Below are 13,944 nucleotides of genomic sequence, written 5' to 3'. Positions count from 1 at the left end.
ACACGGGGAATAAGTGTGGGAAAACGGCCACATAACTCACTTTTATTTGAGTTACACTAAACTTTCATCTTTTGAGTGACTACATTTTATTAATAGAACGTTAAACTCCTCCTTGGGAACACAGTGATTTAAATTGCTCCAGTTGTTTCTCCATATGTAGAGCTGGGGACGTTAAGCTTTTTTTTTTTTTTTTCAGGGACATTTGCCTTTTCCCATAAAACCCCTTTTCCAGAGGGTGGCAGCCACAGCTGATGCTGAATTACAGATGAAATTTGGTTTCGGTCCATGTACTTCTTACCTAGGAATTGTTTAATCCCTCAAGAAGCTTTCTAACCCCCGAGCCAGCATGCTAGAAAATGAAACACTGTCCCCCAATATAGGTCACCTAAGTTCACCAAGTTCATCATCAAGATGGGGGCCACACTTGGTACCACGTGAGGAGCATCTACTACTCAAGTTAGGAGTGGAGCTTAAAGAAAGCCTGCCGTGTGCCCTGTCTATCTAAGACCCCGATTAAAACCATCTCCTAGATTCACATATAAGTTCTGTCCAAGCGTTTACAAGTTCAGTCAGACTGGAGACACCGAGGAAAGATAACTTGTGTGAGGAAAGGGATCCTGTCTAATGGTCCCAGGAAGACCCATGGTCACCACCACTGCCAGAAAAGAAAAGTAGAGAAATGTAATAAGTTTCATCTTCTTCTGTGTACCATTGAATAAAGCACAGACCTGTCTCTGGTTTCTAACCAAAAGATTGCAGGTGCCTGAACTAGAGGATCTTGGCTAATTTGAGGAAAGGTAGAGGTAAAAGGAAAGACCATCCCTCATACCAACCCACTCTGAAGGTTCCCTGGGATGAAAGACAATAGGCAAACTGCATGGAAGAGATAGTCTATTTATGATGTGCACAGTTGAACACCAAATGTGACCATTCACTCACTCAACAGGATGTAGTGCTTAAATTCTGCTTTCCTTAGGGAAGGGGCGTGGTAAGGACTGTCAGCAATTCTGGGCAATAGTGATCTTTAGTAGTATCCCCTGATCTTGGGGGACATGGGACATTGATCATACACAACATCGGGTGGATGTCGGAACAGAAAATGGATGATCAATGGTTCTCTGTGGAATGTTAAGAGGCACCAAAGCTGTGCTGACAGACACTGGTGTCTCCCTCTCTCAGCAATATCAGGACCTACTGAGACAGGAACTTGTGGGTTGGGGAAGTGAGACTTGGCAGCTGGCATTCTTTAATCAAAGATCTTTGGGGAGCCCACTAGACCCTTTGTGGCATGGGAGAGCTTTCCTTCTAGATCCTGTCCTTGAAGTTATTTAGAAGCTTGGCATGCAAGCTCTGTGCCTCCAGGGCTTCCTTCCAGCCTTATCCATTGCCAGAAAGCTAGCCTGGCATTTTCATCTCTCATTAGATGGAGACTAGGTTTCTCAGGACCCTTCCACTGTACGGCTGGAATCTGGTTACTTGAGGAGAATTCTGCCCTCACAGGCCTGTCCGTTCTGTAAGTCTTCACATATGAAAAGAAGGGACATTCATATGTAGCCCTGGCTGTCCTAGACTCACTTTGTAGACCAGGCTGGCCATGAACTCACAGACATCTGCCTGCCTGTGCCTCCTCAAGTTCTGGGCTTATAGGCATATACCACCACACCTGACTAAGTTGGATTCTTAATGTTATGTTAGGTATAGAAGAACTGAGTCACTCTGAAATTCTGAATTAAACTTAAGATATGTGTGTGTGTATGTGTATTACATATATATATTCTTTTAAACAACCTGTCAATTTTCCTAGGGAGAAATGTATGTAACTTCACAGTTTGTTTGGGGTAAGCAAGCCCAAGGAAGCATAAACTGTAGGCTCATTGAAGAGATCTAGCAAGCCACAGCAGTAGCCCTGCAGCCACAGGACTCATACCGTAACTCAGCTTTAGATATGTCTACAGAAGTGGCAGGGACCCACTCCTTCCTTGGGGACCAACAGTCCTCCCGGTAGGTCTGCTGGAGAGCAGTTTCCTAGACCGCTCTGGGTTTACTCACCAGGCACCCGAAGAGAGCATGAAGTATCGCATACACTTTAAAGACTTTCCCTAGGCACCTTACTTGGTCAGCAGAACTAATGAGCAAGCACGGTGCATGTTGTCTGCCATGTACCGAGGGAAGAGATGAAAGGGCTGGAGTTCAAATGCCAGGCCCCAGCAGTTCAAAGTCCTTTCTGTGTTTCTTCAAATGAGCCGAGCCAGAGGACATGGCATGTGGCTTCAGCAGAGAGCACAGGACTGATTAAAGGGAAGAGAAGCAGCTGACCATTTTTATTCCACCGGGCCCTGGAGATGCTGCCAAGAAGCAGACCGTAGTTTTCCTTCCAGCCCTGTGTATCCAGAGACACTGCCTGATGGGCAAGAATTCCCATCTGGTCTTTGGGCTAACACCCTCCCTGCCCCCCCCACCCCGCTAATAACGGCTTAGAGCAAAGGAGGAGGGACAGAGACCCAATAGCCTAAAGGAAACACCTTTTTCCATCACTTGCTTTTCAGGTACAAATGAGTGGCTGCCTATCACCCAGATGGGAGCTGTTTCCCCAAAATGTAGTGTTCTGATGAACTGACGGGAACTGCCAAACACAGACATGAAGATGAGATTTCTCTCTCCTTTATATCCCTTGCCTGGCTCCTCTCAGCTAAATTTTTCCCCTTTGCCTCAAATATCCTAAGGAAATAGCTAGCCCAGAAATTCTTGTAGATTCCATGGAAGAACACCCTTTGGGGAACCTTCTGCCTATGACCAGAGGACATGGTGAGGCCATACTCCGCAGAGTTGTCAGGCTGGGGCTCCCAGTGCCAGCTCTGCATGTCACCTCCCAACTAGGCCAGGCAGGGGCATTTTTCAGTGAGATGGAGCAAGCTGATTTGTGCCTAGAAATAACACAGTTGATTGTGTATGTGAGGACTTGTATGGTACCTGAGGTTTTATTTTTTAATCACCAAAATATTTCAGTGTGCCTCTGCTCTTCTGGTTGTAAAGACTATTTCATTCTATTTTTACTTATTTTGCTGTGTAGAATGATGAACAGCGTTTCTTTGGCTAGAGTTCCCCGGTTCTGCTTTAACTACAATATAGTTCTTGGCAGACCACCCACACTTTCCCATTGGTTGATTTTAAGAGGGGAAAAGGCATTCGTTGGAGCAAAACCAAGATAGTGATGAAATGAAATGATTCTGCTAATAAACTGAAAACCGTGACAGACTTATCAAAGCATCCATTCAGGAAGATCAGCATCCTCCTGGGGAGCCTGTGAAGATAGCTTCCGATAGCAATGTAACTGTGCTGCTGCTTGGGTTGCCTCCTGCTTGAATCAAACCAAGCCTTTAAGCCCACACCTAGTCCTCCCGCTCCCCACACCTTCCCTATCTCTGTCCTCCTAACTTCTTTCCCCCAGTGTGCAGTGGAGGTGGGACAGCAACAGACAAAGAGGAAAGGAGTTAAGCAGGACCCGGAAGGCTTGGCATGTATGTCAGATGCATGATGCTTTTTATTTTATGACTAACACCAAGTATAAAGTACGTAGTTGGCAGCACTCACTCTGCATATTGTCTCTGCCGTTCTCTAGCACTCGGCCCTGGGCCAGGCGTTGACCTCCATGGGCGTCCCTTCCTTGCTTCTTCCCCTCCATCTGATCGTAATGTTGTTCGTGTCTTTCTTTCATGTGGGAGATAACGCTGAAACCATTTGCTCTGATTCAACTTAAAAGGCACATGTTAGGATGCATATTCAAGAAGGATGTTCCCCTCTGCCAAAATGTTAAGGACTTTGTATGGAACTCTGTGTCACTGGCTGAATAAGCACCTTTCTAATTACCAAAGGCATCTGCAAGGCACTACAATGGCATGTTGAAGGCACCGTGGCTCCAAGGAGAGAGAGAGAGTTAGATATGATGCCCCTGCCCTTCAGGGAATGCAATGGATGCCTTTTGAAGAAATAAGGCATGTAATGTTAACCGATGTGCCAGGCCAAACCCAGCTATGTCCTAAAGCCAGGAAGTTAAGTGTAGTGTTGTCTGAAGTGAGCATCATCATCCACCAATATTCCAGGCATGTTCAGTGAACACAAATTTTAGAAAAGTGGCATGAAAAAATTCTCACTTAATAGACAATCCTTAAACCATTCTACCATTCATAACAAACACCTTTGGATTCTAAATGAACTTCACTTAAATTCTTGGTTCTTTATATAAATTGTGTGTGTGTGTGTGTGTGTGTGTGTGTGTGTGTGTGTGTGTGTGTGTGTGTGTGTGTGTGTCCGTCCAGGCATACAGGTGCAACAGTGGAAGTATATAGGCCAGAAGATGACTTGTACCTTGTTTCTGTCACTATACTGCATATTCCGGACTATCTATATGCTAAGCTCCTAGGCACTTCTACCCGCATGCCTTTAAGCCAGCTCTTGGAAGGCAGAGGCAGGAGGATCTCTGTGAGTTTGAGGCCAGCCTAGTCTACAAAGCAGGACAGCTAGAGCTGTTAAACAGAGGAACCCTGTCTCAAAAACAACAACGCAAGATCTCCCTTCAGATTCCTGCTTGTCTACGGAGCACAGTATTACTGATAGGAGTAAATAGCTCTTTTAGCCCTAGTCCCTTCTTTTTAATGTGGGTTTTAGGGATTCAAAAACAGGTTTTCAGGCTTGTGCAGTAGACATTTTTTTTTTTACCAACTGAGCCTCTACTTACTCACAAGTACTTTCTGAACAATGAAGTTTTCTCTAGGTTGCCAATTTTCCATAGAAAATTATAATACCATTGGTTTTTTTTATTAGTCTCTAATTTCACTAAGAAGTTGAACAGTGATTCCCAGCAGCCAAGTCAAATCAGTTTTCATTGGAATAGGATTAGATCTGAATAGTTTTATCCATAGCAGGATGCTTCGAGTTTAAAAAATACAATTATTAAGGTTGGCTTTGGCTGTCCCCTCGATTTCTTTGAGTTCCAAGACTATCTCTGGTTCTCTGATAGTGCATTTCTCTCGTGTTCTCCTTCTGAAAGCCCAATGGGGATGCTCCATAGTGAGGATGTCCCAAAGGAAATTCCTAATGGAGTCACAAGCCTGGCCCCACACCAGCCAGGCACAAGGTGGTTATTAAAGGCCTAACTAGAGTCTTGCCTTTGACTAAAGATGGCCTTGTCTCAGGCAGCTTTGCCCGAGCTTCCCTTTTGAGAGGAAGTGTGCACTAGGGCAGCTGATCACAGACACTTAGCACTTAACAGAACAAGAGTTGTCCAGTGTGGGAGGTGAGAGGGTTCAGTTGGTAGCATGCGAGGGCTTGTGTATTCCCCAAGACAGGGGCATCATTGATCAGAAGCCTACAAGGACAGGACAGGCTGGGACATCTCCCCAAAGAGCAGTGGCATCTGTTTCCAAAGGACCCTTAAGTAAAAGATAAGTACTTGATTTTCAGCCTCACTTCAGTGTCTTCTGGGAACATAGGTACCAACAAGGGAATAGTTTTGTTTTTATAAACCATGAAAATCTTACCAATAGACTGCAAATAAATGTTTGTTTTAGGTCGAGTTTTCAGTCCCTGATTTTATGTATAGTTACAATTCCCTGTCCGTAATGGACAGATTTCTCAAGATACAAAAAAACCATTTCTCCTTGAAAATTGATTTATCTTTTAAATACTCGGAGAAGGATGTCATTAACCAGACCTTGTCACTGATGTGCTCTTTCTAATGGATGCCTTCCTGCTGCTGCCCAAATGGACCCGATGTATCTGGGCTGCAAATTCTTGATCTTACTGTAAATTTGTCTTACCCAGCAATGCCACAGCTGGCGTCTGACTTCTCTCATAATGAGCAAACAGTCCATAATCTAGTACTTCCAGTAAGGCAGCCCTGTGTTTTTGAGACTGCCTTGTGCCAAGTAGACCCAAGCGTCCCCCAGGGACTCCCCCGCTTTGCTGCCCTTCCTTAAAACTCAGTGGAGTGCTTGTTAGGTTCTGACAGGCACACCTGTGCTCTGCCTGGCATGCTGTAGGGTCCCTCAATGGCTCCTCGTGTGTCATTCAGTCTAGGACACCCAAGTGCACTTACAGAGCACTCTGGGGCCATGTGAGGGTCTGGCTTCCTACCAAATGCCACTGAGACCTTCAGCCTGAAGGAGGCTTGGGCTCCTGGGTAGCTGCCAGGCAAAAGACGGGAATGAGGAAACTTACATCATTGTCTGAAAGAGAGAGCCAAGGAGGGCTTGCCCGTGTTGGAGTCATACAACAGGGTCGCAGCCTCACCCCTGCATATAGCCCACAGTACCCTGATGGTTTCCGACCTCCTAGAACATCATCACCTTCATTACAGCTCACTGTGGTTTGGGGACATTTCCTTGTGTTAAGCAAGGCTTGATGAAGGACTATCACTCATGAGAGACTTCACCCATTTCCTTAGCAGGCTCTGAGGACACTGGGGGAATATTTATGTAATAAGATGCAAAGTTGCTATGGAAAATACTATAGCAACCTAACACCTCCTGGAGCCAGGCAGGGGCTTGTAACAGCAGTCTAAATTTATATTTACTGGAGTGTCATTTTAGTGACTCTCTTAGTATCTCATTCTGACAGGATGTTAAAATATGTTTCCAGCTCAAGTTTGAGCAAAATTAACACAGCGTTGTTGAAGTTTGAGTATAGTCTTCGTGACTTCTCGCGGGGGAAAGCTATCAGAATAATTCTGGAAGGGAGTAGATGGCAGACTCTGGGTGAGTTGGTAGATGTTCTATCGTTTTGCTAAGCCTGGGAATAGATTCGCTTGCATTGATTACTGATTTCACCCTTTACTCTGTACGCAAGAAGCAGGAATGCTTGATTGTGACTAGAAGACTCGTTCTTGCCACGGCTGTGTGCTGTCAAAGACCATCCTGTGATGTTAGTAGATGCTCAAAGAAGATCATTTCAGCGGGTTAGCTTCCTGCACTCACATTGAGAAGCATGTAGCAGCATTTAAACAAAAAAACTATTTTTCATATAAAAACAAAATAGAGTCTTTTAAAAGAAGGCAAGTGGCTAAAGGTGGCAAATAAAGGAGAAAATAGGGCTATGGAAAATATTTGGATTTCTAACTTTTTGCTATTTTATATAATATAACTATCTATTTTAATGTATTTTGTAAAGCTCAATAGAATTAATTTTGCATGATTTGGGTTTTATACAGGCCTGTTGATATAACAGGCTTTTGAACGCCTTCTTTTATGTTAATGCATAAAAAATACAGAGCAAGTATGTGCTCACTATTGGCTTATGAGCTTTTTTTCATGAGTCACTGGGAGGTGAGGCCACCATGAGTCTTCAGTCATAGTGAACACCTGGAGGCTCTTGAGGCCTAACTACTGGGACAATTCTCCCAAGACCATGCTTCAGACTCATTGAATGTGAGTGTGGCTGAGAGGCCATAGATACATAGGCCAGTTACTAATGAAAAGTTCATGTCCATTGATCTGTTTTCCTATGTCTCTCCATCTAGAAATCTTAAAGTGTGGCTTCCAGGCTGCCAAAGTGGGACATTGGCCAAAAGAATCAATATCGGGCCATATTAAAACACGCACAGTTACTAGCATCTTAGCATTATGATGTGCTATTGATGGATATCGATGTCTTACTAACATGATGTCCATATCCCTCTGTGTTTTTATATTTCATTGTTCACCTAAGCACAGTTGGTGGCATCAAGTTATTAGACCCTGACCAGGCATCACTCTGACCCCGTAGCCGCATGCTAATGCAAGGGGAACTTGAAAGAAGTAATTATTTTCTTCCTCATTTTCAGAAATGCCACTTGCCATTATATGTTGATCTTGTACTTCGAAGCCTGGGAATTTGATGTGTAAAGCAACCTGCACGTTGTTATTCTACGAAGCTTCTCCGTGGCTTTGAGATACTTCTCTTTCATGCCATTGAATAGTTTTGACCCTTGGAACAGACACATGGTCAACGGCCGTGCATCCCAGTTTCAGAACACACTATGTCAGCCCTCTGGAGAAGGTTTTAAGGAAGGAAGTTTTTTGTTTAAACTCCAATCATTAGCAGAAAAGTCGAAAGAAACATGTCTGAGGCAGCCGTCACAAGACAGAGTATTAACTACAGTACGTCAGGCAGGACATTGTAAGTCCTACAGGCAGCTCTTCCTGACTCTACAGCTCCTGTCGTCCAAAACCCTGGATTTCCACTTGGGGCATGTTGAGTCATCACAGCTTAAAGCAGTTGTATACATTTTATTTTCTTTTTTCTTTTTCTTTTTTTACGTATACATTTATATTATTACACATACATACAATAAACTACATACAGCAAGAAGAACCACAAAACACTCAGCAATTATATAAATGTTACATTCATAGTGTTTTGGCCATTTGTATTTGGCAACCTTGAAGAAAACATCCTTCCTTTCTTGATGAGTCTAAAATTCTGAATATAAATCAATATCTATCATATTTCATCTCTATAAACTTAAAATATCTATCTAGACCTAAAAGTATCTTAACCCCTAAACAACTAAGCCTAATTGTGAAACAAAACTATCGAGTCTTCAACTACATCAGAGACTTTAGAAGGAATAAAATTAATTACCTGAGTAAATAGGAAGTGCAGGTTAGCAGCTTCCAAAATGAAAAAAAAAAATGACAGAGACAGTTTGTTGCCGGAACAGTCACCCAAAACTCTATAATGTTGGAGCATCATCTTCAGCCTTCTGGTCCAATATATCTGACAGACATGTTTGTGAAGCAGGAACTATTGAGGACTTTCTTATCCTGTCTTGGCAGAATTTGGCCATCGACTCTGTCTGCATACAAGCTTGTCCACTTTTAGGCAGAATTCTGTCTGTGGCCGAAAGGAGAAAATTTTGCTCCGAGCCTGGTTTGCCACATTTGAAGCCATCTCCAGAAGGAGGTTCTTTGATGTTCATCATCTTCTTTGAGATATGCTGGGTGTTGCCAGGAATTAACCTGTCATATTGTCAAAGACTTTTTAAAATAATAGAAACATCTTTAAATGTTGTATTATGTAGGTTTCTGAGGTTTTTGAAGACCTTATCTATTTTTCCTTATCTATCTATAGAATCATATCTATCTGTTATACCTATGATGTATTCCCGTAATTAAAAATAGAATAGTAATTGACATGACCATGATTTGATCAACTAATAATTAACTTATATAACTTACTTATCCTAAACAGCCTGCAATAGCACTTTCAAAGTATTAGCAGTAAACCTTGAATTATACTTGAGTTATATGGGTACAATACCACATATTTGAATAGAAATATATATATATAAAATGTAAAGAATAATTTTAAATTTGAATTCTATATCAATGTATCAAAATTAAACTTACTTTGCATTAACATACAAAATTATATACCAATGAATTAAAAATAACCGTGTGAGTAACAATTAAGGCCTTAAGTTGAGGAGTAGATTGTATAATCTACTTTTTGTCCTTCATCCCTATATATTTCTATATCCCCCTTCTTTCTTTTCAGCCCCTATCTCCAAACCTAAGAAAAAAAGATAAAGGAAAAGAGAGACTCCCTGAGTCCAACCTTGTTATCGCTCTTAATAAGACCAATAATAACTTATAACCAACTCTTAAAGAAAATAAACATCTGTAGCCCAAGAAAGCAACCAAAAACCTACCCAACTCCCCTTAAGGGAAAGGGGCATTGTTCTCTTGAGGTTCATTCAGGCTGATTTGGGACAAATAGTACCTTTGTAGGAACCCAAATAAAATTGGGGAAAATGGTTAAACAAACTAGAAATAGCATTTGTGGTCCAGTTTCTAAATATTAAGAAAGTCCAGGCTTAAGTGGAGTCCTGTGTAGGACAGTCTAAAATGTTGGACCAATTTGGGATCAGAAGCTTTCTTCCAAGCTGTCCTGGGAGCTGCCCTGTTCTGATGAGGAACAGTAATTGAAGCACTTGGTGCTAGAACTTGAAGGATGCAGGATGTCAGTGTCCAGCATGCTGAGAAGAATGAATCCTGTCAGGTCTGATCCAGCATCAGTGTCCATTTCTTTTGTTTTGAAAACATAATTTCTCACAAGCATTATACAGTCCTAAAATTATAAATGTATGAGGTGTGCAGGATGCACAGAACAATTAAGGCTGGTTCTCTGTTCTTTGTATGGGCAGAAGAAAGACATCTGTAAGTTGTCATTCATGCCATGCAAATAATGGCATCCAATAATAACTCACTGGGATTCTGTGAACAACAAGAAGCCTTGACTATGCACAGACATTCATGTTTCAGCCAGTTTCAGAGCTATTCCCATGTAGTGGGATTAGCAATATAAGTTGCTTGCATGTTCTGCAGTCTGAATTCTTTACATTCCAATTGTAGCCCCCTCCTTCATTGCCTCTTGACCCCACCCTGCCTCTCTCATCACCTCTCCCTCCATCCCTTAGTCCTCAGAAAGGAGAGCACTCCTTCCCTAACATCTGACCTCAGCCTATCAAGTCACATATGTACTACCTGTATCTTCTTCCTCTATGGCCTGGCAAGACTGCCCTGCCAGAGGGAAGTGATCAACACTGGGGGACCAGAGTCCATGTCAGAAATAGTCTCTTCTCCTCATATTGTGGGACTCACAAGGAGACTGTGTTGCCAATGTACTGCATCTGAGCAGAGAGTCTAGGTCTACATGGTCCTTGGTTGGTGCACTAATCTCTGTTATTGTAGTGTGGTTATCCTGTATTATGTGGCAAATATCTGCTTATGAGTGGGTGTATACCATGTATGTCTTTCTGGATCTGGGTCACCTCACTCAGGATGGTCTTTTCTAGCTCCCTCTTTTTGCCTGATGTCCTTGTTTTTAATAACTGAGTAGTATTCCGCTGTGTAAATGTACCACAGTTTCTTTATCCATTCTTTGGCTAAAGGACATCTAAGTTGTTTCCAGATTCTGGCTATTACGAATAAATCTGTTATGAACATAGTTAAGCGAATGTCCTTGTTGTGTGATAGAGCATCTTTTGGGTATATGCCAAGGAGTGGTATGGGTGGGTCTTGAGGTAGAATTATTCCCTATTTCTGGAGAAAGTGCCAGATTAACTTCCAAAGGCATTGTACAAGTTTGTACTCCCAGCAGCAGTGGAAGAGTGTTCCCCTTTGTCCACATCCTCACCAGCACATGCTGTCACTTGAATTTTTGATCTTAGCTATTCTGATGGGTGTAAAATGGAATCTCAGAGTCGTTTTGATTTGCATTTCCCTGATGATTAGGGATGTTGAACATTTCTTTAAGTGTTTCTCAGCCATTTGATATTCCTCTGTTGAGAATTCTCTGTTTGGTTCTGCATCCCATTTTTAATTGGGTTATTTGGTTTGATGGTGTTTAATGTCTTGAGTTCTTAATATATTTTGGATATTAGCTGTTTGTTGAATGTAGGGTTGATAAAGATCTTTTCCCAGTCTGTAGGCTGTCGTCTTGTTCTGTTGATAGTATCATTTGCCTTACAGAAGCTTTTAGTTTCATGAGGTCCCATTTATTAATTGTTGATCTTAGAGCCTGAGCTGTTTGTGCCCTGTTCAGGAAGTTGTCTCCTGTACCAATGAGTTCAAGGCTCTTACCCATTCTTTCTTCTAACAGATTAAGTGTGGCTGGTTTTATGATGTCTTTTATCCATTTGGACTTTAGTTTTGTGCAGGCTGATAAATATGGCTATATTTGCATTTTTCTACATGTATCCATCCAGTGAGATCAGCGCCATTTGTTGAAGATGCTATCTTTTTTCCATTGTATGGATTTGGCTTCTTTGTCAAAAATCAAGTGTCCATAGGTATGTGGTTTTATTTCTGGGTCTTTCATTTCACTGATCAGCCAGCCTATTTCTATGCTATTTCAATGCTGTTTTGTTACTGTTGCTCTACAGTACAGCTTGAGATCTGGGATGGAGATTCCTATGGAAGATCTTTTATTGTAGCCATTCTCGGTTTTGTATTTTACCATATGAAGTTGAAAATTGATCTTTCAAGGTTTGTAAAGAATTGTGTAGGAATTTTGATGGAAATTGCATTGAATCTGTAGATGGCTTTTGATAAGATGATCATTTTTACTATATTGATCCTCCTGATCCATGAGCATGGGAGATCTTTCCATCTTCTGATAAGTTGTATACATTTTCATTTCCCAGAATTACTTTCAAATGTTTTTAAATATCTCATTATACTCTTATATATACTATAATAGACTATTGGTTAATGATAAATCAGATCAGATTTGGGAAAAGAATCATGATTTAGAGATTTTTAAAGGGCACAATAGAAGGTTCTCAGTATAGTTGCTAAGTCACAAAAGCAATTACAAAATGGCATATTGAACAATTCCAAATATGTCCCTATGTATGTGCTGTATTCACAATTTATATGTTATGTGATCTATAAGGAAATGGGTAAGAAGACTTAGTGTAACTGTAAACAGATTATACTGTGATTTTTTTTAATTATAAAAGATTTTTGTATTTTATTCTGTGTGTACTTCCACAATGTTGTGTTGTCTTAATAATTCTATGAGAAACACTAACTTTAAAATTCTGAATCAAGAAAAGTTAGCGAAACGTGAGCCAGACATCATACTCAGGGCTGCGGGGGCAAGGGTAGAGCTTTCAGAAAGAAGGTTCATAGAAAGCTACAGCCAACGACAAAAGGATTCAGAGTTCTCTTAAAACAAAACAAAACCAAAAACCTGGCTATGAATACTGTAACTGGTATGGAAGAGGTGAACACATCAGAGATGATGGAACAGTTACACATTTCAACAACCCTGAAGTCTAAGCTTCCCTCTCTGCTAACACCTTTGCCGGCAGGAAGTAGAGTCAACAATCACCTCTGCTGTCCCAAAGTGTTATAGACATGAAGAGCATCACATGTTACCGGTTCCGTAATGTAAATATTTTATGTGTTAATAATAATTTTAAATTTCTGGGAGTATCTACGGTAAATTTAATGCTCTTGAGGTATCACCACTGGATCATATCCAGTTTGTCAGATAAAAGAAATGGCCACTAGTATGAGATGGCAGATGTTTGATGAATTGCCTTCCCTCAGTTAGGTTGGAGGCTTTGCACGTTTAACTTCCCACAGTGAGCTTGCCTGTGAGCCCCAGAACAGACTCCAGGCTCCTTCCCCCCGACCTTTATTCCTGTTATAAGAATTAGGACCCAAGTAAAGCTAAGTAAGGATATGAGTGCTTTCTATGGACATTAAACCCCACGTCACCGGAAGACAAAAAGGACTGGAGATGTTTGTCGCGTTCAAAGCCAGGGAAAACTAAATGGAGCAGATGTGTAGTCTTCTCATCATTTTCTCTGTTTTCTGGTGCCTAGAGATCTGCTTCAGTATAGGCAGTGCACCCAGAAAACTGTTCTTAAGCCCAGTCCAACAAGAATAACTATTCAGGAAGTTGGCACAATCTTTTCCTGAGAGAGACTGCTATTTGCTTATAGACAGAAAAAACAAAAACAAAAAAAATCATTTGAAGAAATGCTGGGAATGAATGAAACACACACACACACAGAGAGAGAGAGAGAGAGAGAGAGAGAGAGAGAGAGAGAATGTTCTCCATTACCTAACTCTCCAAAGTAATAAAGGGAAAAATAATGATACTTCTCTCCTAACATGAGCACACACTCAATGATTGATCTAAGCTGCAATATCAGCTCTTTGACTTCCTGTTGTATTCCCCATTTTCTCTGCACCCCCAGGGCCTGGGAGAGCCCACAAGACGATCAGTGTATTGACTCCACATCTAATTTCAGGACTTATTGAAGTGTGCCTCTCCCCGTTTCCCTGCTCCCAGGACTTTTCTTTATGAGCTATGCCTCTAACTATATAAAGAATAAAAGCGTGAGGGAGAGCGAACATGGCAATATCAGCCTTACCACAGTTTCCACACTCA

The 13,944-nt window shown here is 41.6% G+C and overlaps 1 protein-coding gene across 3 annotated transcripts in view; it reads left to right on the top strand.

The window, feature by feature from the left end:
- Positions 1-13,944, top strand: part of ENOX1 (ecto-NOX disulfide-thiol exchanger 1) — a 288,573-nt gene that overhangs the window by 174,559 nt on the left and 100,070 nt on the right. The window lies entirely within an intron of this gene.

This window comes from Acomys minous, assembly GCF_964271855.1.
Source record: "Acomys minous genome assembly, chromosome: 18".
Lineage (NCBI taxonomy): Eukaryota > Metazoa > Chordata > Mammalia > Rodentia > Muridae > Acomys > Acomys minous.
Note: the sequence above shows the minus strand (reverse complement) of the source record. Positions and strands in the feature narration are given on the sequence as shown.